We start from the raw sequence: 25,143 nt of genomic DNA on the forward strand, positions 1-25,143 counted from the left end.
CAGTTTTATTTCCTTTTGTCCAATTAGGGGCTCACCCATCTATTGCTAATCACACTTAGGTTAAGGCCTGTCTCAAGGTCTTCCTGCATGCCTCACATTCAAGATCTGTGTTGACTGTCAGGCCAGTTTTCTCCACTTGGAGCTTTTGGTGACTCAGAAGAACATTGGCCTCACAGTGTTTCCTTCATCCTGAGGGAGTGTGTGTGGAGAGCAGAGGATCAGTCCTCTCCATCCACCTTGTTTGAGACAGAGTCTGTTTTTTGCCTCCATGTATACCAGGCTAGCCCATGGGTTATCTCCATGTCCTCTCTCAGAAAGAATCTCTGGGATTACAGGCACATGCTTCTGTGCTCAGCTTCGCATTGGTCCCAGGGATCTGAACTCAGGTTCTCACTCTCGTGAGGCAGTTACTTTACTCACTGAGCTGACTTCCCAGTCCTTGCTACGTATTACTTACGTGGGCACCTTGGAGTAGAATTGAGAGATGATATTGCAACAACAAAAACTCCAAAAATAAAAATTTTCAAAAAGAATCATGGAACAGTGCTATGTGCTTGAGGTAAAGGCCAATCATTTGCTGCCAGGTGCTTGCTCATAGATAGGAATGCACGAGGGGAGGAGGTTCTCGGTTTGGTTTGGAAAGGATGTGTGTGAGATATTTGCTGGACGGGTTTCAGATGCAATTGTAGGAGTTAACTATGGGCTATATACCCACTTTCCTCCTTAGCAGAGCTCCGTGGACCTCCCTCTATAAGCCCAATAGACCTGTTATCCCACTCTGACATCTGAACCCTGCATGGGCCTGCTTGTTTCTATTTTGGCAGTCAGAAATAGGAGAAAGTAGAAATATATGCAACAAGCATACTTCAGAATTCTTGTAGAAAGAAAAGAACCAATTCCTTTCAACGGCATGACTGCTAAGCCTTTTTTCTGTATCTGAAGTTTCTTGGATATTCACCTTCATATTGATTCCAATCATAACAGACATCTCTTGGGACTGGGTGAAACAAAGAGGAATGATCGATATCTCATCGCTGTGGGAGACCATTCTGCTGAGCAGAAAGCAGCTGAGATACAGTGTGATATAAATGTTCTGGGAGGACCAGTGTGGAGCACGGGAGGAGCACAGGAAGGCAGGAGAAGGTGGGAGGACTGCTGGGGTACTGAGAGCAGTGTGATTTGGAAAGTAGGCTGCATTAAGCTTCTTCTCAGGCACGGAGCTCATAATACCAGGGGCTGGGAGGTCATGGTATCAGGATCATTTTCATTGGCTTGGTAGCAAATAAATCCATGTTGGCTCACACATCAACCATGTGAGCCGGCTATACTCGTGAGACAACCTTCATTCAAAGTACAACAGGGCGTCCGTTGAAATAACTCTTGATTTCTACATTGAAATAACTCATAATTTCATGGCTTCTTTTTTCACTTGCAGATTCATGCTAAAGACTATTGAATTCCTAATGAGCTGATAAAATGATGGAGTGATTAAAGTCCTAATGCAGTGTCCCATCAAACAAATAGTCACTTTATAAGCATAAAACTATAGATAAACCCCCGGCCTTGGCAGCATTGTGTACGGGGCTGATTATGAATATTTACACTCCTACAAGGTCCTTTAGTTTTGTATGTTCCGCCTCATCACTGCCCCCCATTTCCTGAGTGCCTGCTGTGTGAGATGTCATAAATCACTGCGTGCATGCCATTCCCCAACAGTTTATACACCGTTCCATGATACGCTGCTCCTAAGACACTTCCACATCTCACCCAGGTGGCTGCACAGGGAGTTAGGGGGACATCCAATTTGCTCCAGGGCTGCATCTAAGATCTGGAGAATTCAACCCAAAGTGCAGCACGAAACCGAGCACAGATCAAGAACTTGCAGTGACTTTCAGCCTTGGCACATGAGGTTCCTTCCTGGAGACCTTTTCTGTGGGAGCTACAAGCCTCCCTCTCTTTATAACATTATCTTATGACCTTTAAATTTTGACCTTTGGGCTTCTAACAAAGTGGATTTTTTTCTCTTAAAAAGATACAGTAACCCTAATGTTTCCAAACTTGAAGAATTAGTTAAATAGCCTATTAATAATCCTAGCAGCTATTATTTATTGAGGACCTACTTGAAACATATCTTCTGTAATCCTCAGAATTGCCTTCTGGGGCACTTATAATTAGCTCCACTTACAGCTATCAGAACTGAAGTTTAGAGATACTAACTCACCCTGGGGCATGCAGCTGACAGGCCGCCGCAGCAGGACTGAGGCCTGGTTCTGACTCCAGAGCCCACGCTCGCCTCTCGTCAAGCTGAGTCTCCTGTTCCAGTTACTTGATGAGCTCGCCTCCTGCTTTTGATCATTGCTCCCATGGCTTCAGGTGGTTTTGCTCATTTATTTAGAAGCCCAGCTTTCAATTTGAAATAACACGGGCTTGTGTGGGTTTGGGTAGAGGTAGGGAGAAGTGTCAAATATCAGGATAGTGAAAGAACAGAATAGTCAGGATTTTCTTTTGGATTGGATGTGGGATTTAAGAGATGGAGAAAAACCCAGGCAGATCTGGCAGGATGGTGTTACTATTTCCAGAAGCAGGCAGAAGATTTTACTTCTAGGAGAAGCAGGTTTGCATGTATTCTTTGTATGGCTGTGAGTGTGTGTGTGTGTGTGTGTGTGTGTGTGTGTGTGTGTGTGTGCAAGAGGGGGGCAATGTGAGTTTGTGCATGGTTGTATTTGTGATTGTGGGTATATGAATATGTGTGTATGTGTGTGTGAGCATGTGTCTGAATGTGTATGTGTGGGAGTTTGTGTGTATGTGAGAGAGTGTGTGAATTTGTGATTGTGTGTGTGTGTGTATGTGTGTGTGTGTGAGTGAGTATTTGTGGGAGGTGTGGGGATATATGAGTATTATATGTGTGAGTGGGGGGGGATGGGGTAAGTGTATGTATATTTGTGTATATGTGTGCATGTGTGTGTATTGAGAGTAGTGGGTTCTTCAATTCTTTTTGGACAGTTACAATCACAGCCGATGATTAGATAGCTGCATATATTAGATGCAAGGTCAGTGGGGAGGTCTAGGTTGAACTTGGCCTATTAATCTCTTTGCAAACCTATGAAATACATGGAGCAGTAGGCCAAGGCCTGGGAGTTGCAATGTATCAGCTGGTACTTGGCCACAGAGGTTAGCTTTGGTTTCCTTTCTCTCTCTCTCTGCATAGAAAAATATTCTTTTAGTATGCACAGAATGGCAGAGGAAAGCATTGTAAAGTAACAAGTGCCCAAGGCCCAGGGAACATGGGGCAAACCAAGAGCTTAATGATAGCCCAAGGATACCAAAGCCTTCATTGCTGGAGCTTATAAATGCACAGCTCACACAGCAATGGACAGAAATGTTGCAAAAACAATGAAGAATTGATATAGACAGGAAGAAGGATGGAAGGGCAGAGAGAGTCTCTGTAACTAGCATGGCCATTAGTACCTGAAGCTGAGTGCTGTCTCGCACCCAAATACTGGAGGCTCCTTTCTTTACCTGTCCTCAGGCTGTAACCATGAGACTCCCATTCCAGAACCCATGACCTGAGCCTTCCCAGGGACCTTGATCTCATTTTCCTCAGCTTCAGTAGAGGCTACCCATCTCTCCTGTTATACAGGAAATGAAGATAGCCAAGAGGATTCATTGTAACTATCTTGTAGTCGTCCTGTTTAGAGCTGGGGGGCAGGGGGGGAGGCTCCTTAAATCATCCTTTTAAGATTGATGGTTTTAGTCAGAACTCTCATAGAAAAGGAGACACACGCCAAGTGGTGGTGGCCTTTCATCCCAGCACTCAGGAGACAGAGGCAGACAGATCTCTGTGAGTTCAATGCCAGCCTGGTCTACAGAGCAAATTCCAGGGCAGCCAGGGCTACAGAGAGAAACCTTGTTTTGAACCACCACCCCCAAAAGAAGAGGAGACACTAAGATTAGCACCCCAATAATTCTGTCTTCTATTAATCCTTCTAGTCTCTAGTTCCTTTCTACTTGGGTGTTTTGTAACCACATCCCCCAGGGTGATAACTACTGAAAGCACATGTCTCTCCATAATTGTGTAGCCGGATATATAAGGCAGCACGTTAGTCCTGGAGGGCTGAATGGATGGGAGGTTGTCACGACATGTCAGGTGGCATCTCCACTTCCCCAGAGGGAGGGGAGTGGCATAACAGCAACACGCTGCACAGCCAATGACTGTTGACATAGAAAACCAGCTCGGAAAGGCAGATGATGTTCTGAAAGCACGGAGGATAAGCTACACTGGGAAATTTGAATAGATGATTATGGGTTTTATGTATCTGAGAAGATATTAAAAAAAAACAGGCAAATTTATTCTTTTGATTTACTGAATCCAAACAGTTAATTTGCTGTCTTCTCATGTCAGAGTTGAAGACAGCTTTGTCTTATTAATGTAGTCTAAGTCGAAAACAGAAAGTCCTCCGTGTTATCCTGGCTTAGATCTATTTTCTTCCCCTCCTTTTATTTCTCAGGCTTTGAAATGTGAATCTGGACGGCATGCAGCTTTTCTCCTACCCCCGGGAGGTAATTCATGCCGGCAGTTATCAGATTAGGATGCAAAAACTTGGTGTGTACAGCACCATTCTTTTGCTTAATTGCGGGTTTCTGTGCTCAGATTGCATCCTGTAGTCTACCTGACAGGAATGTGTGAGCACAGGCATCCCCACACATGTTCTCCTGGAAATGTGAAGTTTGTAGATTGAATATTTCAAAACTCCAGCCGGCTTTTCGATAGACGGCTTGCCAGTAACGATCCGGACTGTGAAGTATGGGCAATAAACAGCATCCCAGGTGACATACAAACAGCCGGGCTCATAATTGTCCACGCTTAAATACTCAGGCATCCATTAACTTATTACCATTTCATTTCCGCTGCTCCAAGAAAGATCTGTTGAAATTAGCACTTGTGTTGGGAGCCACAACTCAGTGCTCGCATGAAGTAGATCTGGTTGTAATAATATTTTTATAGTTAACCGAGCTTTCAAAATAATGTGCTTTAAAAATTTTTATATTATGTTTTATGGGCATTTTGTGACTGTTTATAGAACATATCTATACTTGTGAAGTGAGCCTTACTTAGCATGAGTCAAGCTGGCTAGAATATGGGGGCGCCAGCCCAGGTTCTAGTCTTGAGCAACTTACTTTTCTCCACTTTACCCCACTGGTTCTTGTTCTTAAAACTTAGGAGAGTACAAGGGAAGTGTTTATAAGTCCATTTTCTGTGCTTATATTTGGCGGTGTTGATAGGAAGACTGGAGCCCACGGCCACACCCACTGCCTCTCTCTGCACCTCCCTCCTGTCTTTCTCCTTCTCTTTGTCCCCCTCTCCCTCTTAGCTCTGCTCTTCCCTTCCCTGAGTTCTTAGATACTGAATACCTGCCCAATGCTGAGCACCAGTCTGGTAGGTCAGCGCCAAGAGGAGAGCAAGGCATCAAACGTGCTGCCATTAGTAAGGCGGGCAATGTTCTCACGTGGGAGCAGCATGTAGGAAGGGATGCTAAGGGTGCCCTGACCAAGGAGGGACAATGGAGCTCTGGTCCAGGGAGAGGGCTCCTTGGAATTGAGTATTAATATTTGGGGAGATTCCCTCAGTTGATTATGTGCTTGCTTTGCAAACATGAGGACCAGGGTTCAATTCCCAGAATGCACCTTAAAAACATAAAATAAAAACAAGGCTTGTATCCCTGTGCTGTGAAGGTAGAGACTGGAAGACTCCTGGAGGTCACTGACTGGTCAGCCTAGCCTGCTTGGAGAACTCCAGGCCAGTGAGAAACCCTGACCCAAAGAGCAAGGTAGACAGCTCTTGAGGAACTACACCAAACACAACAAAAATTGTCTGTTGGTCCACACACACCATGCATGCATGAATGTACATCCATTTGTGTACACACACACACACACACACACACACACACACTTATTCAAATAAATGTCAGACACTTTTGAGTTATAATTTGGCTAATATAAAGTACATAGATTTTCAGCCCATGGGTGGGTGAATTTTTGCAACTGTGCCCACCGATTTATTCTCCCCTGTTCAAGTGGAGCAAGCGCCTCGTGCCTTCTCCTCTAGCTCCCCTTCCCAACTAATCTAATTACCATAGACTGCTGATTGTTTCTTATTCTAGACTTTCATATAAATGGAATCATTGAATATGAAATCCTTTGTGTCTGGCTTCATTCATTCAACCTAATTTCTATGATAGTCTCAATATGACATTTAATAATAATAATAATTAGCAATTTTGGAGTTGCCAGGCAGTGTTTTAAGTGTTTTATTTATAATGAGTCATTTAATCCTCACAGCGGCCAGTGAGTGAGGACTGCGATTATCCCAAATTTACTGGTGAGAAGGAAGGCGGGCAGAGGCCAACAGCCAGGCAACGCTGGCACTGTTGGATCGCAGAGTCCCCCACTCTGTGCTGTGCTGGCTCTCAGGATGATGTCTGCAGCTGAGGAGCACCAGCCATGCACAGACCCAAAGGATGGATGCTCGGATGCAGGGAGTAGCTTGATGTGTTTGCGAAAATGCCAGTTATGAGGAAGGAACAGGCAGAGGTAGAGAGGAGACCCCCACGGAAATCCTACAGACCCCAGAATCTGAAAATAAGTAATAATTTCATTATGTATCCAATATAAAGTCCTTAGAAGAGGAACACTCCTTTGTTTTGAAAAAAAATGAATGTGGCAAAATCTATATAACATGAAATTTAGTATTTTAACCACTTTTTGTTCATGTGCCTTTATATGGTATATGTGTATCTGATGTATGTGCACATGTGTGAGGATACATGGGTAGCAGCCAAGGAGGATGCTGTGAATCCTATCACTCTCTGCTTATTCCCTTATTTCCAGCATCTCGCACTGAGCATGGAGCTAGGCTGACAGCTAGCAAAGCTGCAGCAATCTTCCTGCCTCCACCCCCACCAGCACTGAGGTGGTTACAGTTGTTCCTGTGGCCTTGCCCAGCTTTTTTCCATAGGTGCTGAGATTTTTCTGCTTCATGGTATTGTCACGGTGTGAATGGTTGGGTTGCTATTGTAGTGTGTGAGTGTTGTGTGAATACACCAGCTTCTGTATGATTGACACTCTGTCGATAGATATCTGGGTTGTATCCGGATTGGGGCCATTATGAGTACAGCCACTGTGAGCACTCTTGCATGAGGTTTTCTGTGAATGGGAGACTCACTTTTTCTGGAGCAGACACCCCAGAGCTAGTTGCGTGTTCCGTTTTTGGTTTTGTTGTTAAGGTGACAGCAGCCTCTCTCGCAGCCTGACTGTTCCATTTCATATTGACACCAGTGGTGTGTGCACAGTTACTTTCGCTGCTCCCCCTCTGACACCACAGCACATGCAGACTTACTTAATCTGCTGGTGTACAGTGTTGCTTCCGTTTTAGGTTTACTTTGTCCATTCTGAGAAATGTCTGATGGTGTCTCATTGGTGGTTTTTCTCTCCTCACTGAGCTTTTAATTTTCGTCTCCCTCAGTGGTGAGTGATGTTGAACACCCCTTCATGTGCTAATTAAAAAAAAAAAGCCAAACTCCTTGCAGTGCAAAATGTTTTCATTTATTTTAAAAGTCAACCGAAGGAGTGGAAAAGTAGCCTCTATGCAGCTAAGCTGAGAGAGATGATTGTTCTGGTAAATCTGAGGCAAACACTCAGATTAAGTGCAGAGATACAACTATGGAAACTGTGTAAGGGAGCTTGTATGAGATAGAAAGGTGGGGGTGCTCAGTCAATGTGTAGGAAATTCCAGAGGGAACAGAGAGTGAGGGTGACCTTGGGAGAGATCGCCACAGTGATCATTCCCGGAACGAATGCCCTTCAGAGTCAAAATGTCAAATAAGCTTCAAGAGGGAGCCATGCGAGTCAGCCTGGGCATAGCCTGGGTTAGCTGCCGAGCTTCAGAGCCAGAGGTCTTACAAGCAGCCCTATTTGGAATAGAGCCACTATGAGAAGCAAACTGCTCACGGTAACAGAGGAGACAAGGGCTAACACTTCCAGGGGCCAACTGACTCTGTGATGCGATAGCTCTGTGGAGTGACAAGCAGCCTTCACAGGTAAGGGGCAGGGGGGATGTCTTAAAGACATGACGTTGCCCAAAGACTTAAGACCAAGTGTGAGGATGAATACTGAACTTGAAGGAAGTATGCCATCAGAAATGTCTGTCTTACCTTTAATATTGTCTCTAAGCTAGAAAATGGATAATCATTTAAAGTACATATGTAACGATGCAGTGAGGATAGCAAGTTGAGATGACTTTGGGGCCCTTTATTGTGAATGCTTCAGAGAGCAACAGGTATCCACAGTGGGTACAGCCAAGGCAGGGGACTTGGTCATTTTGTTTTGATGTAGTGTGGTATATGTGTGCTGTGATGTATGCAGAGACATGCATACATGTGTGCTGGATGTCCTGCTTTGTCAGTCTCTGTTTTGTTCTCTTGCTTGTTTGTTTGGTTGATTGGTTTCTTTGCTAGGTCCTCCTGTTTCCATCCTCTCTAGTTCTGGGCTTGTGTGCAGTCACACCTGGGGTGGTTGTATTGCTCTCACCCAGCCTGCCTCTTGAGGTCTGTGCTTTAAAACCCTGCTGTGTGGTGAGAGGTGACTGAGATGGCCCCCTGCTGTGTGGTGAGAAGTGACTAAGATAGCCCCTGCTTTGTGTGGTGAGAGGTGGCTGAGATGGCCCCGAGGAGTCTTGTTCTCTTACAGACTGCCGGACAGTGTGGCAGAGGGTTGCCTTATAGACATTGTTGGATCAGATTGTGGGTTCTACCTCAAAGTGGACGGACACATTCTCCAGCGGGAGGTCAGTCTTATCCCAAGGTGCATAGGGAATAATGGAGGGTGCTAGTGACTCCTTGTGGCGAGGCTCCTGCTCAGCTGATGTGGCAGGCCACACTCAGGCAGCCATCCCTATGCAAACCAGTCAGCATGGGGAGGGGTGCTCTTCAATGGCTTGGTTCCGTTTGAGTTGGCAATGTAGTGTTTAACTTTAATGACAAGAGTTTAATATTCTATGTAGCGATTTTTCATTTGGAGTAAAATGCCACTTCATTTTACGGGAGCAGATCTACTGACAATAATGCATTTCTTTACAAATATTAGCCTATTATACATCTTAAGTCACTTGCACGTAATTGCATTTCACCAACTCCACATAATACTTTAATTAAAACTAGGATAATTAAAATACAGTTTTAATGAGCAATAAATTCCAGTTGCCAAGCCTAGAATGTATTAGTTGAATCACACCTTTCTCTTTTTGAGCTCTTAAATTTGTGTCTGCATTATGTTTTGACATGCCGACAATCATAAGCAAGAGACCCTTTTAAATGCATATGATAGTATATTCTAGGAAATAATGCTTCTTTATGGCTGTCTTATTTTGTGTATACTCCTTACATATCATTGCTTATTTATGCCAACTCTAATCCCTTGAGGCAAGGAAAAGTTTTCCTTTGTCTTTGAAGACTCAACAACTTACCATAGTGACTGGTCATTCTAAGCAGTGAGCATTCATTTTCAGGAACAAGGTTTTTTTTTTGTTGTTGTTGTTGTTTGGTTGGTTGGTTTTTTGAGTTAATAAAGAGTAGCAGGTGGCAACTTCTGTCTTAGGGTTTCATTGCAAAGAGATACCATGACCATGGCAACTCTTATGAGGACAACATTTAATTGGGGCTGGCAGAGGTTCAGTGCATTATCAGGATGGCAGCATGGCAGTATCCAGGCGGACATGGTGCTGAAGGAGCTGAGAGCTCTACATCTTGATTGGAAGGCAGCTAGAAAGAATCTTCCCCAGGCAGCCAGGAGGAGGCTCTCTCTTCTGCGCTGGGTACAGCTTGAGCACTAGGAACCCTCAAAACCTGCCCCATGGGGACATACTTCCTACAACAAGGCCACATCTCCTAATAGTGCCACTTCCATGGGCCAAGCATATTCAAACCACCACAGATGTGTGATAGCTAGTATTCATTGTCAAGCTGATAGAATCTAGAATCTCCTTGGTGATGGATCTCTGGGCAAGCCTATGGGGTATAATCTTATTTTGTTATGGGAAGAAATTTCTTAATTATAGGAGAGATAGCTCCTTGGGTGGGGCTTTCTGATATGCATAAAATAGGAGATGTGAGCTAAGTGTTTATTCATCTTTCTCTGCTTCTTGCCTATGGATGTGATGTGACAAGCTCCCCCAATCTCTTGCTACTGTGGCTTCTTGTACCATGTTAGACTATAATCTGAACAGGGAGCCAAAACAAACTCCTCCCCTTTAAGAACACTGACTGTTCTTCCAGAGGTCCTGAGTTCAATTCCCAGCAACCACATGGTGGCTCACAACCATCTGTAATGAGATCCAATGCCCTCTTCTGGAGAATGCCTGAAGACAGCTACAGTGTATGCATATAAATAAAAATAAATAAGCCTTAAAAAAAAAAAAAAGAAGTAAAGAACCTAAGGAAGACTGGGACACAGAGCACTAGTGTCTTAGTTGCTGTTACTGCTGTGAAGAGATGCCATGACATGACCAAGGCAACTCTTATAAAAGAAAACATTTAATTGGGGGATTGTTTACAGTGTTAGAGGGTAGTCCATGATTATCATGGCAGGAAGCAGACAGACAGACATGGTGCTGGAGCAGTAGCTGAGAGCTTTACAGCCTAGTCCACAGTTGGCATGCAGAGAGAGAAACTGCTTGGCATAGGCTTTTAAAATCTCAAAGCCCACACAGTGATGTGCCTCAAAGAGGCCACACCTACTTCAGCAAAGCCCCACCTCCCAATCCTTTCCAAACAGTTCTACTAACTGAGGACCAAAAATGTAAACATATGAACCTTTGGGAAAGGAATTCTCATCCAAACCACCACACACAATTCACACAAGCATCCAGTCAGCTCCTCACAATCTCATTTGGAAATATTTGTTTGTAGGTATTTTCTGCATGATCAAATTTCAACCCTAGGTTTGTAGCACCTTATAATGTAGACTATGGGAGTTCTGTCCCCTCCCCTTTTATCCCAGACACAATGTCTTTGGAAAGTCCAATCCAGTCTTCATATTGGCTAGGTAATTAGGGAAGCATGGTGATTATGGGATGCACGTGCAGGTAACTCTGTGTCTCATTTTGGAACATCAATATCTAATCATGCTTATGTCACCAGTGGAAAGTTAAACCTTGAAGGTCCAAGTTTCCTAGGTGGTATGTGGGCCTCAACCTTGGCAGAGGGAAGATAGCTAGAGGAAGTGATGGGGGAAGAATTTGTAAGCTGTCTCAGCTGAATCCAGATCAAGATTGACCCTTCATCACAGCTTCTGGCTATTGAGCATTTCCTATGCATATCCAAACCAGTCTGAACTTAATCTTTGAGGATGCTATATCATAGAGAAAGATGTCCTCATCTGGTCTTAGCCCATGGTCTTTGAACAGAAACCTTGGCTAACCACCTAAATTCTACCAGTTTTACTCAGAGCTCAAGAAGAACAATATGATGTATGTCCCATACCAGGGAATTGGTCCTCTTTGGGGTTCAGGGTTCCTTAGATGGCACAGAAGGCAGCAAGGCATATGAAAGGTATACACAGTGGGTTAGCTGAAAGAGCTGCTTCTATTGGCATCCTGTGCACAGGATGGGAGTCCAGTGGGGAAAGATCTTAGAAGTGAAAGCTTCAGTCTGGGAGGGGAGGGGAAGGAGATTGGAAGGGAGAAGGAAAGAGGTGCTACCATCTTAGATTAGAACCAGAAGGGCAACCATAAGAACCAGCTGCCCTGCTTTATCACTTCCTGAGCACTCTGAGGACTATGTTCCATACATGGAATGGGGTCACACTAGTCCAGTGAAAGCCTGGCGTGAACACATTTGGCCATCTGTTGGCCCCAGGCTGTGATGAGGGGTAGAGAGAACTGGCTGTCCTCAGGAGGGTGAATGCCTGAGAACTGGCTGGGTGATATGCAGCCCATGCAAATAATGCGGAGACACAGACCTTCTCATCCTCCTGCCGGGCTGCTCTCAATCTTCCTGGCATGCTAGTAAAGAAAGCAGACCCAGGCTTATCACACCAATTTTGCAGATGACAGCATGGGCGAGAGAGGAGCTAAGTGATTTAAAGTCAAATAATATGTGAACGGAAGCACTGGGGGAGACCTTAGCTGTGTGCGACTTCTCTCTGATCAATTTTTGTGACTGCTCCTGACAAAATCGGTCTCAGCTTGCCCATCAGAGTAGTAAGGTAGCAAAAGGGCCCTGTGCTCATCTCGGCCTTTGACTTCATGGTACCACATACAGCCAGGACTCCCTTGAATTCTGAGAGGATCTTGCCAACCTACTGAGGCTTTGGTTTCTGCATGTGATAATCATATCCTACAGTGGATGGAAGGATTTTTTGTGAGCTACAAAGTCTCATATCCACACAATCTCTGATCATTTTGTCCCGAGAGCTCATTCTTTGCTCTAGTCAGAGCTGACCAAACTGTTAGGTGTAATTGCTGTAGTGTCTGCTTCCAAGTGATGGCCCTTGATGTCAAGGTCATCATTCAGTGGGCCAGCTCTGTATTAGGTTCTGTGTGTGGAAAGATCAAGAGAAGTAGTCTAGTGTCCCTAGAGTATGCTTTCAAGTGTTGACACAGCAGCCTCTCTCTTTTATGTAGGAAAACATAATGGTGTTCCAGATTTCTGTCAGAAGGCCCTGACAAGGTCCAGACACCCCATATGATGTGGTTGGCATCCCATATCAACTCAACTCATCCAGTCTTTAGGTGCTTTGTTTTCTCCTTTGTGTGTGTGTGTGTGCGTGCACACACACACACACACACACACATACACACGCTTGTCGTGGTTTGCATATAGAGGTCAAGGGCCAGGTGTCAGTTCTTACCTTCTACTTGGTTTGAGGCAAGATTTCTCTTGGTCGCCATTTTGTATATCAGGCTAATTGACCCTTGAACTTCTAGGGATTCTCCTGCCTCAACCTCCCATCTTGTCAGAAGAGCTCTGGAATCACAGATATGTGTCTGGCTTCTACATGTGTTCCAGAGAGCCACACTCAGGCCCTTGCATGTGCACAGGAGCACTTTACCCACTGAGCCAGGTCCTTAGTCCTGTATGTTTTCATAACAGCTTTATTAAGATGGAACTGATAGAGCTGCCTAGCACAAAACTCACCCAGCCCAGCAATTCAAGCCAATGGCTTTAGTGTGTCTCTAGGTCTGGGCAACTCCTGCCACAATCAAAACATTTCTGTTACCCCCAAAGAAAGCACTAGACCCATTTATAGTTATCCCCACTCTTCTCTCTTCCATGGCCACCACTCATTTTCTTTCTTCCTCTGTGGATTTGTGTATTCTAGACATCTAATACAAAATAAATCCTACCCTCCACAGCCTTTGACACCACATGTGGCCTTAATGCAGCCACTGTTCCTCTCCTCCTGCCCTTTTCTGATCATCATCCCATATTTCACAGGGTCTCTTTTTTAAAAATATACTTCCCAATTGTTTCTAAGTTCTACAGGGTAAAGGGAAGGTATTCTTAAGAAAATGCTTGCCAGATGTCTCCTTTATGTCAGACCCTCTGGTGAGTTCTGGTGTGATGTCAAACAGGTGACAAAACTGTTATCATGAGAGATGGATTAAAACATCTGTACCAATATGTGGAAGAGAGGCAGCCAGCAACATGAAGAGATGGGGTGGACAGAGCCAGGGTGATAGCTGTCTATAAAGTACTTGCCTGGCAAGCATGTGGACTTAAGTTTGATCTCAAGGCTGGAGGCAAGGGGTAGGGGTGGGGTTGGTAGGGTTAGGCAGGGTGGCATGTGCATACACATACATATGCACACATGCATGCACATGACAGGCTAGGCATTTAAGCACAACACTGCCTGAAGAACTAAGGTAGGAAGAATCTGCAGGGAACCGGGGCAGTTGTCCTGCTTTGAGGTGGATGGCCCAAAGGGAGATTGTCAGGAATAGTTCCCAAGTGATGGCAGCAGTTGTGGATTCAAACCCATATTGTATGATCCTGTTTATGCAAACCACTGAGACCTGTGAAGAACAGACAAAAAGAGGAAAGGCAGAAGCTGAGAATCTTCTGAGTGTGCCTACCAAGGGTGTTGGCAGCCAGTTAAGTCAGCACAGAAGACTTGGACCAGGAAGGATGCACTAAAGCTCCGGAGTTGTGGGTCATAATCACAGGCTGGGCGTGTGGTGCAGTCGGGACGCTTGGTGTCAGTTTCAGTTCACTAAGACAATAGCGGCAGAGCTGAGTTTGCTTTAGAGCACGTTAAGTCCAAACTGTTTGAGAACAGTCCGGGTAAAAAGATCCGCTCTGAGTTTGTGAGTACAGATGCCTGAAGCTTATAGGCAAGATGGGAGTGGAGATGTGGAGCTGAGAAACTCTCCATGGGGAGGTGATATTTGGTTGTTTGGGGACTCACCTTTGAGACTATGTCTGAGACTCTACAGTACACGATGACCTTGAACTGGAATTGTCCTGGTTCCAACTTCTGAGTGTTGGCATTGCAGACATGCACTCCCTTGTTGGGTTCATGGGTGAACCCCAGGGCTTCCTACATGTCAGACACTTGTAGGAACCAACTCTACCAACTGAATGTGGTATTTAAAAGTGTGTGAGTGGATGAGCTCTTTAAGAGAGAGAGAGAAGTCCTAAGAACGACTATATCTAAACATAGTGGAGAGTAAGTGCCCACAGACATCCAGAAAGGGATAGGTAGGAGAGGTGCCACCAGAGGCTGATGCCACAGTGTCACTAAGAGCAGTCTGCACTCATTGCCAACCTACAAGTCATTGCAGTCAGCAAGATGCCAGTTCTTGCACAAAATAGATCAGTGAGAGACTAAGGCTTGAAGGGTAAGTGTGAGGAGCAGGAGGAAGGGAGGAAGAGGTAGGGCAGGGTCTACCTGCACAGCTCCCATCTCCCTGGACTGAGACCTGCAGCCTGGTAGGGAAAGGGTCCAGCTTTGCCCTTCACGTTAACGGTAAATTAGAAGGCCCTGGGGAAAATGTGCTCTGGACAGATTAGAAAGTTGAACATCAGACAAACCCGGCAGCGGGACTTCGCGCTTCCCCCGGGATGATTTTTCTTCCCGTTTTAGTGCTTGGTCTTTATCAGAGCTGACGGGCTTGCACTGTTCTTACCTTGGGAAATTATAAATGAGGAGGCATCCCCAGAACTTATTTATCTTTGAGAGCATGAATCTTTCCTTCTTCAGTCTCGACTTGCCCATTCATTATTACGCAAGGTAAATTATTACATCTGTGGGATGAATCATGCCTGCTGGTGATGTGCACCATTTATTTTTTACAGGTAGGGGCTATATTTTAATGTGTGGAGCAATTTTGAGAATTACCCGTGCTGAGTGGTTTAAAGTGCTTAGAAGTCACCTATGTGAACTCCTGTTTTCATACTAGAACAGCAGTAAGAAGGCATTATTGCCTAATATGGTGGTCTACATTACCATCCACCTTTGCTTGTATGGTTCAGTGTTGTGTCTGAAAACTCACATCATTCCAGGTATTTTAAAACTCTAATTCACTGTAAATAATTTATTTTCCTATTTTCTCACTTTTAAAATATATGTATACAAAGAAATTGTGACTAGGGCTGAAGCTGCTAGTTAAGTTGTAGCAAGATTTAAGAATTTTTATCAGAGGAAAGGAATTTGGGATAGGACTCACGTTAATTAAAGTCAGGAGGAAGGAGGCCCTGGCATTATGCTGTTGGCTGGTCTCTGATCCTTGACTGTGAGGGAAGGTCTAGTTACTTACTGTCTGGTCTTCATCTCATACTCTGGGTGAATTTTAATAATTGGCACATGCCCTGAGTATAGCTTAGTTATGTCTTTGATCTAATGAAGAAGTAATAAATTGTGGCAACCATGGAATTTTTGAAAAGCATCTACTAACTGAAATCAAGACATTCTAAATTCTTGATGGCAAATTCCTCTTGATTTAGTATTTTTTTCCTGCTTTGTTTTTCTGAACATCTTTAGGAGTAGATAGAGAGCGGATTGTTTTCTGCTGCTGTGATAAAAATACTTTCTTATTATAAGCAACTTAAGGGGGAGGGGCTATTTCAGCTCACAGTTCAAGGTTAGTCAGTCCATTATTGTGGGGAAAGTCATGGAGACAGGAGCTTGAGACATTGCACCTGCAGTAAAGACAGAGAATGGCGGCTCAATGCTTGTTAGTGCTCAGCTCACTTTCTCCATCTTTACTATCAAGAATCCCCATGCTTAGGGAATGGCCCCACCAACAGTGGGCTGCTCTTCTTATCTCAAACTGAGATAGAATTCTCCAGAGATATGCCCAGATAACCATTTTCTGGGTGATTCTAGTCTGTAAATGTAAAAATTACACCTTGATGGTTCTACTCTTGGTCATCAGCTTGACCACATCTGGAATTAACTAGAACCCAAGCAGCTGGGTACATCTGTAGGGACTTTTTTTTCTTAATTAAATCATTTGAAGTGTGAGTAATCCACTTTCAATCTAGATCTTTTGAGATGGGAAAATACAATTTATTCTTTATGTTTTGAAGTGAGAAGGTCCACCTTTAATCTGGACCACACCTTCTGCTGGAGGCTTATATAAGTATCATGAAAGAAGGCAGCTTATTTTCTCCTTGCCTGCTTACTCTTGCTCTGGCAAGTCCATTCTTTCACTGGCATTAGAGCCAACTTCTTTGGGATTCCAGCATATACTGAAGACCAGGTGGGACATCCTGTCTGTTTCATGGACTGAACAACTACAGGATTCTTGGATCATAGGTAGCCATTGTTGGACCATAGCCTATAAGGAACTCTAATAAATATTTTAATGTGTGTATATAATAATGTATATATTACATATACAGACAGGTACAAAGGTCATATATACATATATTTTACATACATACATGCATGTATGTATGTATAGTTTATTCTATAAGTTCTATTCCTCTCGAGAACCCTAACACTAACCATTATATAGATGAAATTTGAAAATAAGTGAGTGCACAATGGAAGCTATGAATGTGAAGTTAGAGGTCAGGTCCTTTGGTGGTATATACTATGTGTGGTTTACTTTTATAGTCAAGGTCGACCACCTAATGTAGAAGTTCCTACCTCAGACCTGACATGAGGTTTGGATGCAAACAGTCAGGAGGTTTGGGTAAGCCACTGGTGTTTCCTATTGTTCTCTCCTCTGAAAAGCTGTTACAGCAGTCTGCCTGCATCAGGACTGGGAATTACATGGGAAGCATGTGTACATCTGGGGGCCCAGATTAGAAATGCCATCATCCAGGCTAAATGCCCAGCCATAGATAGGCCATCAGCATGGCTTCTCCTCTCGTTTATTTCAGACGTCCTCCTGACCCTCCATTCACTTTCTACAGTTTCAGTTATGTGCAATGAACTGTAGTCCAAAAATGTTAGCTAGAAGAGCCTAGAAATAAGCAATCCCATGTTTCAAATCACATGCCATTCTGAGCAGTATGGTGAAATCTCATTCATCCCGACAAGGACACAGATCCTCCTTCATCCGATGCCTCTGTGCTGTTTAGGACTTGCTCACGAGTCACTCCACAGCCTTCCTTGTTACCACAAAGTATCACTGGCTGGGGCTGAAGTTATCTTGTTTTACATAGTTATGGCCCTGAAGCTAGAAAAGTCATACAGAGGGGCATGAGGGCCTACAGCATGCAACCCAGATGGTTATCACAGCACTGAGGGGCAATGGGGAAAATGTGGCTTACATGGGACTTGGAACCATCTGGGCCATGAGGCATCCACTGGAGATCTTGGGGTACATTTTCTGTGATAAGGGGAGACTGCTGTAATTCTGCTCACTTCGGTGTTTCAAACATGGGAATACACAATGGTTTCTTTATTCTCTTGGTGTTAGTTCAAAGATATAGTGTAAGGCGAACTTACATGTTTGTATATTGGATTACTTCCATACCGTCTGGAAGCATGAAAATTATACCCTTAATCTTTTCTTTGAACACAAGTCCAAGTCTTTAATGGCAATAGGTAAGATGGGACTGAGGAAGTAGTGTGTGAGATCCGCGCTGTGCCTTCTGAGCTACACAGGCTTCAGATGTGCCGTGTGCACATGGTGTGCATGCTGACATCTGGGACCTCATCTCTGCCTGCAGCCTTGACTTCAGAGTGAGGGACTGTCCCCAGCTCCCTTTCCTGACCTACACGCTGGCCCCAAAAGTAACAGACCTATTCTTGTAACCATAGTTCCTAAGTTCCATTTGTGTGTTTCCAGCTCTAGTTACTTACTTACTTAGTTAGTTAGTTAGTTAGTTAGTTAGTTAGTTAGTTGTTAGTGCCTGTGTTCTTATGTCTCCATGTGAGTATGAAAGCCAGAGGCATTTTCCACCTTCCTTTGTGACTTAAGTTTTTCACTGATTGCTGGTTCAGCCAGGCTGGCACACCAACAAGCCCTGTCTCTAGCTCCCCATGGCTGATATCCAATTCATTCATTGCCACACCCAGATTTTTATGTGGGTTCTGAGAGCTCCAAAATCAGGTCTTTATGCTTGCCGGGCAAGCACTCTATAGACTAAACTGTTTCCCCAGCCATAACACTGTCTTAGCAGAAAAAGAATGTGGTTGGACATCCAATGGTCTTTCTCATAATCCCATGAAAAGAAATACAAGTTGTAGTTGAGAGAGCACCTTGTTCTCGGGCTATAGGAGAGAAGGTACCTTGTTCCCAGGCTATAGAAGAGAGGACATCTTGTTCCCATGCTCCAGGGCAGGAAAAGGGCAAAAGCAGACTCAACAGCAAGGACAGATGTCAGTCTTGTGTCCTCCAAGTGTCGCTTGGGTGTGGGAGACTTATAACTGTAAGATGAGGTAATGGACCGTCTGTGTGGATGGATGTGTGTCAGACTGCCAGTGTACATATTTCATTTTGGTTTTGACATGGGACAAATACCTGACTGGTTGATTTTGTTTCCATATCTTCAGACCTGTTATTGTGGTAAAAGTCTGTGGCCTTGCTAACACAGCACGTGAGTAACAGAGTTGGAACTCTGACTTTCAGTGTGAGATCTATAAGGACAGAAGAATACCTTCCTGAGAGGATGGGCCTGCTCTATCTTCACGGGGACCAGGACATTAAGGAGCTGAGGCTTAACCATGTATAACTTACCCGTTTAGAGCAATAAATACAACAAAACAGCAGGAAACCAGGCTCCAGTTTGTGACACACCTTTCGCTATGAGACGATTCTCGGGGTTCTGTGGGGCTTCCCGGTTGGAGGCATATGCCAAACTTGAGGGTTTGTGCCCTACCACAATGAAAGCAGTAAGAGAGATACTTTTTGGCCCCTGCCATTGGGAGAGCATGTGTGACATGTAACTAGCTCATTCCAGTTTGTTCCGGACTGTTGGACTGTTCTTGCTTTGGCTCTGAAAAGTCCCCTCAACCTCTGAGTAAACCAAGAAAGTCAGCCACCGTACATTTGCACAGCTTCTGTGGATGTAAAGCTCACCCTGTTAAATTTGAATCGTTTTCTTACTAATGTAAAAAGTTTGGAAAAATAGATAAATTCGAGATTAGCCAGCACCCCCCTCCCCCCAATAAATGCTGAACCCATCAGGAATGGCAGAATGGTGTTGGTTTCCCAATCATTTCTCTTACCCGTGCCTCCCTGTGGCGTCCCTCAGAACCTGACAGATTTCCATGGGGAGCTTGAGTTTCAAACCAGGAGACTCAGCCTTAAACGTCTCCCTGACCCCAGCTCTGACTTCAGCCTCTCACACCCCCTTTTTACACACTCCTGGCTTACACACCACTTTGCCCTCTGAGTGCTTCTCAATGCCTAGGGAATCTTGTTGAAACTCCCCCTCCCTGCTTACCACAGGAAGACATTTCCTTTTCTTCTGAGCTGAGTGGTTGGCAAAGCCACACTTGCCCCAAGGAAGGTATAAAATGCAGGGCAGGGGTAGGAGGAGGAGTGCCAGGGAGTGGCATTTCTGGAGCATCTGTCTCTCCTCACGGCATGCTCACAACTTCATTCTAACAGGAAGCAGCAGACTGTGGCTCCCTCAGCCCAGAGCAGTTCCGGCTTCAGTGATCTCGGTCATGAGAAAGCGGGGTGCAGAGTCCTAGTGTGTGGACTCTGATTGTCCCTGTGGATTCTTTCTTCTGGCTTTCCTGCAGACTTTCCCATTGTGCACAGGGCATCGACAGGTAGCAATGGTATGGTGGAACTTTGAAGTGTGCATGGCTTCTGACCTGGAATGTTGCACACGGCTCCCGGATGGAGGAAAGTCACCTCCATCTAGAGACATAAAGCCTTTAAACCAATAGAGAAGTACATTTGACCTTTACCTCTAACCTCCATGTGTGCATGCACAGGTGCATACCACACACACACACACACACACACACACACACACACACACCATGAACAACAAAGAAACTCCTTCCTTCTAATCTAGCCCTGCAGTTTTCCAGTGTATCAGAATGATCACCAGGCCTTGCTTTCACTCACCTCTGCCTTTCTCTGCTCCAACACAGAACACTACATGAGTTCCTACTTAGCACTGTTTGTTACTTTGATGAATGGAGCTTTGTGTCCTGCCTGGTAAGTTAATAAATGTTTTTCTCTTGGTTTCTTTCTCCTTTTTATTGTGAGGGGGAAGGACATGACTTTGGCACAGCAGAGCTAGCAGTGGCTTTCTGTAGCCATCATGGGACACAGAAGTCACTAGCTGAGAGATGGCTCTGTCCCCAGTGCTGGCACCATGGTATTGTCCAGCCTGCCTCACCTCCCACTCTCCTCACCCCCAGAGTCTAGAAACAAATAGCGGATTCATGTTTGAAATGTTCTTTTCATATTAAACTGTCCATTAAAGCACATTTGTGAGAATAAACGGAAGTCAAGGAGCATGTGCACACTTGAGCACTGACAGTGGGCAGGTGGCTGGTTTAGTCCCTACCTACTCAGCCCTTGCAGGAGGGGATGGTGGGAAGTCACCTCACATTTCCTCTGTGTTCCCTCCAACACTAGCCTCAAGCTGTTTTAGCTGGTGCAGTCACATAGCACTTGGTTGAACCTGGAATTGAAGCAGGTTTTTAATTTAGTTTTTCTTGTTAGGACTTGTGTATTGTTTGTTGGGTGCTTTTATAGTTTGGTAAATTTTATGATAGAGCCTTGTTTTCTTTTTCTTGTTTCCTATTAAGTGTTCCTAGAAGAAAAATAAATGATAAAAGACATAAAAGCCCAATGAATTATGATATATGTCGTTTCTTCTGCATAGCTCTGTACCTTGCAGGATGAGTCTGACCTAACTCTGGGTAATTCTCCTTTGAGAAATATACACCCATGAAGTTTTTTTTTTATAACTATATTATTATCAAAAACACATCTTTGTGTAGAGAAGTCTGCAGTCTCCTACTTATGCCATTATCACAATACCGTCTATTTCTTTTTTATATGAGTAATTTGTGGAGGAATATTTAAACCTATAATGACTTAGAAATCTGTTCTTTTTTTTTTCTTTTTTTAAAAAATTGGACCTAAATGAAGACCTACAAATAAATAGCTGACTCACAGGGAGGGGCAGAAGCAGGTACCACCGAGAGTGTGAGAGTCACAGATAGCACATCCTGCTTCCACTTGGGGGTTTCCTATAAATCAAAGACCTTGAAGGTTTAATTTTCCAGCAGACTTTCATCTATTTCTCGGAGTGTGGCTTTGTTCAGCGAAGGCGTGAGGGTGTACTGCTTCGAATCTTTAACAATCAACATATATAAAGGTGAATTGTCACTTACGCGTTTGGCTTCTCATAAGCTAATTTCCTTTAGCGGACTATCTCTGTAGAATTAGGATAATACGCTGCATGTTATAAAGCATAATACTTCCCACTGCAACTCTCATCATTGAACTTTCGTTTCTCCTTCAACATCTCTAATCATCAACCCATGAGTGCTGGGTACTCAGTAAAGCATTGTTTTATCCTATTTACTGATGCTGTAGTAGCATATCCCATCCCAGAGGAATAATAAACTGTAGCCTTTCCTATGGTCCATACGCCATACCATGGAAATGATAAATTGTAGCCTTTCCTATGGTCCATACCACATGCCAGGGAATTGATCAACTGTAGCCTTTCCTATTAGTCTGTATCCCATCTCAAGGAAATTGACAAAGAGTAGCCTTGCCTATGGTCCATACCCCATCCTAGGAAAATTGTAAACAGAATCCTTGCCTCTGGTCTGTACCTCATCCCAGGAAGGCTATAAACAGTAGAGAAAGTTTCCTTCCCAATATCCTGTAAGCCCTGAAATCTATAATGACCTCTTGTTGGGTCAGGGCACGGAAGAAGGACAAGGTGGCATACATGAAACAGGGAGAGAGCCATCAGACCAATCTGCCTGCTCATCAGGAGCCACAATGGCATTGTTCTGCCCATTGGAGCAGAGCCCTCAGGACATGCTCTCCTTCTGGAAGCCTCACCTCTTAACACTGTCACGAGACAGGCACATCTTCTAGCAGGAGATTTGGAAGGGACGATAAGACTTTGGTTTCTACTAGCCCTTTGATCTGACTCCAGCAAAATCAAAGGACTTCTCTAGCCCAGCTACTATTTGTGTCCCTGTTTCAACTAATGTCACCAATACTTTCCCAGTCACAAGATTTTTAAAATAGATTCTCTCTTCTTCAGCTTCTACATTAACCATCAATCCTATATAATCTCCTTCTGGCAAGAGACCCAGTGCCTTACTTATGAAGTGTACGTCAGGGCATGGAGTGCACTGAATAAGAAAGCACCATGAGGCAAATGCCTGCACGGCCGCCTCCTCCCTGCCCATGGATGATCACTCCTGCCAGCCTGCCTGGTCCCGTTCCTGCCAGGAGGATCCCACATTTGTGTGCTGTGTGTGTGTGTGTGTGTGCGCGCGCGTGCGCGCTAGAGTATGCTTGTGGAGATAAGAAGACATCTTGCAGAAGTTCATCCTCTGCTCCAACCATGCACCATGTGGGTCCTAGGGATTGAATTCGGGTCATTAGGGTTAGCAGCAAGCACCTTTACCCTCTGAACCATGTTGCTATCCCCATGTTTTGTTCCTTTTAGCTCAATATGCAGGTTTTGAGGTTCATCTACATTGTTGTCTGACTAAGTACCAATTGCTTTTCTCACTGCTGTGACCAGATCCCAACACAAAGCAGCTTAAAGACAGAAGGGCTTGTCTTGGCCACAGTTTGAGCGATACAATCCTCCGGGGCAGAGAAGGTATGGAGGCAGAGGCAGAGGGGCAGAGGGGCAGAGGGGCAGAGGGGCAGAGGGGCAGAGGGGCAGAGGGGCAGAGGGGCAGAGGGACAGAGGGGCAGAGGGGCAGAGGGGCAGAGGGGCAGAGGGGCAGAGGGGCAGAGGGGCAGAGGGGCAGAGGGGCAGAGGGGCAGAGGGGCAGAGGGGCAGAGGGGCAGAGAGGCAGAGGCAGAGGCAGAGGCTGTTGCTCACATTTTGCTTGCAGTCCTGAAGCAGAGGGGCAGGGCCTAAGTGGCTAAGCCATAAAGCCTCGAGGCAGGCCTCCTGTGGCCCATGGCCTCCAGCAAGTGTCCATCTCCCTGAAGTTCCACAGCCTTCCTAGACAACTCCCCTGGCTAGGGTGCAAGTATTCAAACGTGGGCATCCCCTGGGAGATTTCACACCTGTAACAGGATAGCTACTTTATTTAATATGTCCTTTTCGCTGTCTGCATTTTTATTGCATGAGTATGCTGTGGTGTTTCTGGTTTGTGGCCTGATGGACTTTAATCTTGTGTGTGTGAAGCTTTGGCTCTAATGAGCAGCCCCACTGTAGATATCTGCCTATAGCTTCCTGATACATGGAGTCATCAGGTTGCAGCATGTGTCTATTTTCAACCTAGCTAGAGAGTCAAAGAGATTCAGCCATTTTCCAATCCCACCACTATCGTGGAATCCATTCTTCAACTCTGCCAAACCTTGCTATTGCCCATTTAATATTTTAAAAAATAATCTGGTGCAATGTCGTTTCACTGTGGTTTCCTTTTTGTTTTGTTTTATTGAGACGTGGTTTCGTATAGCCCAGGCTAGCCTTGAACTCACTTTGTAGCCAAGAATGACCTTGAACCTCTGATCCTTCTCCTTTTGCCTCCCTAGTGCTGGGATGGTAGGGTTGTACCCCCACCACCATGCCTGGTTTTCTGCAGTGCTGGGAATCTATTGCCTAGGACCAAATAATGCTAGGCAAGCATTCTACCAACACAGCCCCAGCCTCATCTATGTTGCTTTAATTAGCTCTTCCCCATGCATGATGGGTTAGCTGAGCCTTAGATGTTTTCGTTGTTTTCTGAGTTGAGACTCGTCTGTAGTACGGTGCCTGCCTCACCACATCTTTGCCTGTTTTCTCTGTTAGGTCACCTATCCTTCCCTTACTAATTTGTACAGCTTCCTCATTGATACTGACGACAAACATGTAGCTTGTTATACCATTCCTGTTCTGTTTAACTAATCTTTGTGGCTTGTCCTTTCAATTCTCATAAGAACCTCGGGAAAATCTGTCATGAGCCGCGGTTTCAAAGCAGAGCTCTCTGCTTCCCTCGGAAGCTGCTGGTTGTCACAATGGCTCCTCTTCTCCCAGAACCAGCTCTGCACATCCCTCCTGGGGTTGCTTTGTTGGGATTCTTAGACTACACCCTGTTCCGTTTATGCTATGTGGTAGCGCTTCACACATATCTCCCTTCTAGGCTGGCCTCTCAACAGCAGCAGAGTCTCTAGGAAGCCAAGTTGCCTTTACAGGATAACTTGTTTTCTGTGTTAAAGGAGCCGGGACATATTCAGCACTGTCTATTCTGATGTCATCATGAAGTGAGACCTTTCCCCACTTCTACATCAACCCACCTGGGCATCTTCTCTGCACCCAGATGAGTTTCTTCTTCTCTCCTGGACTAGGACTTTATTCCTGGAGTTCTTTTTTCCCTCAAGCTGTGTGCCGATCTACCCTGACACTCCCACAGACCCCTCTACCTGCTTTAGTTACAGTCCATCAGAAAGCACAGAGCAGAGCAGAGCAGAGCAGAGCAAGCTTCTCCCAGGGTACTTCCAAAGGCTGCTGCTTTTCCTTTTTC

The 25,143-nt window shown here is 44.8% G+C and overlaps 1 protein-coding gene across 2 annotated transcripts in view; it reads left to right on the forward strand.

The window, feature by feature from the left end:
- Sdk1 (sidekick cell adhesion molecule 1) overlaps positions 1-25,143 on the forward strand; it is a 974,090-nt gene that overhangs the window by 372,182 nt on the left and 576,765 nt on the right. The gene's annotated exons all lie outside the window — the stretch shown is intronic.

Source organism: Mus musculus, chromosome 5, assembly GCF_000001635.26.
Source record: "Mus musculus strain C57BL/6J chromosome 5, GRCm38.p6 C57BL/6J".
NCBI classification, from domain to species: Eukaryota; Metazoa; Chordata; class Mammalia; order Rodentia; family Muridae; genus Mus; species Mus musculus.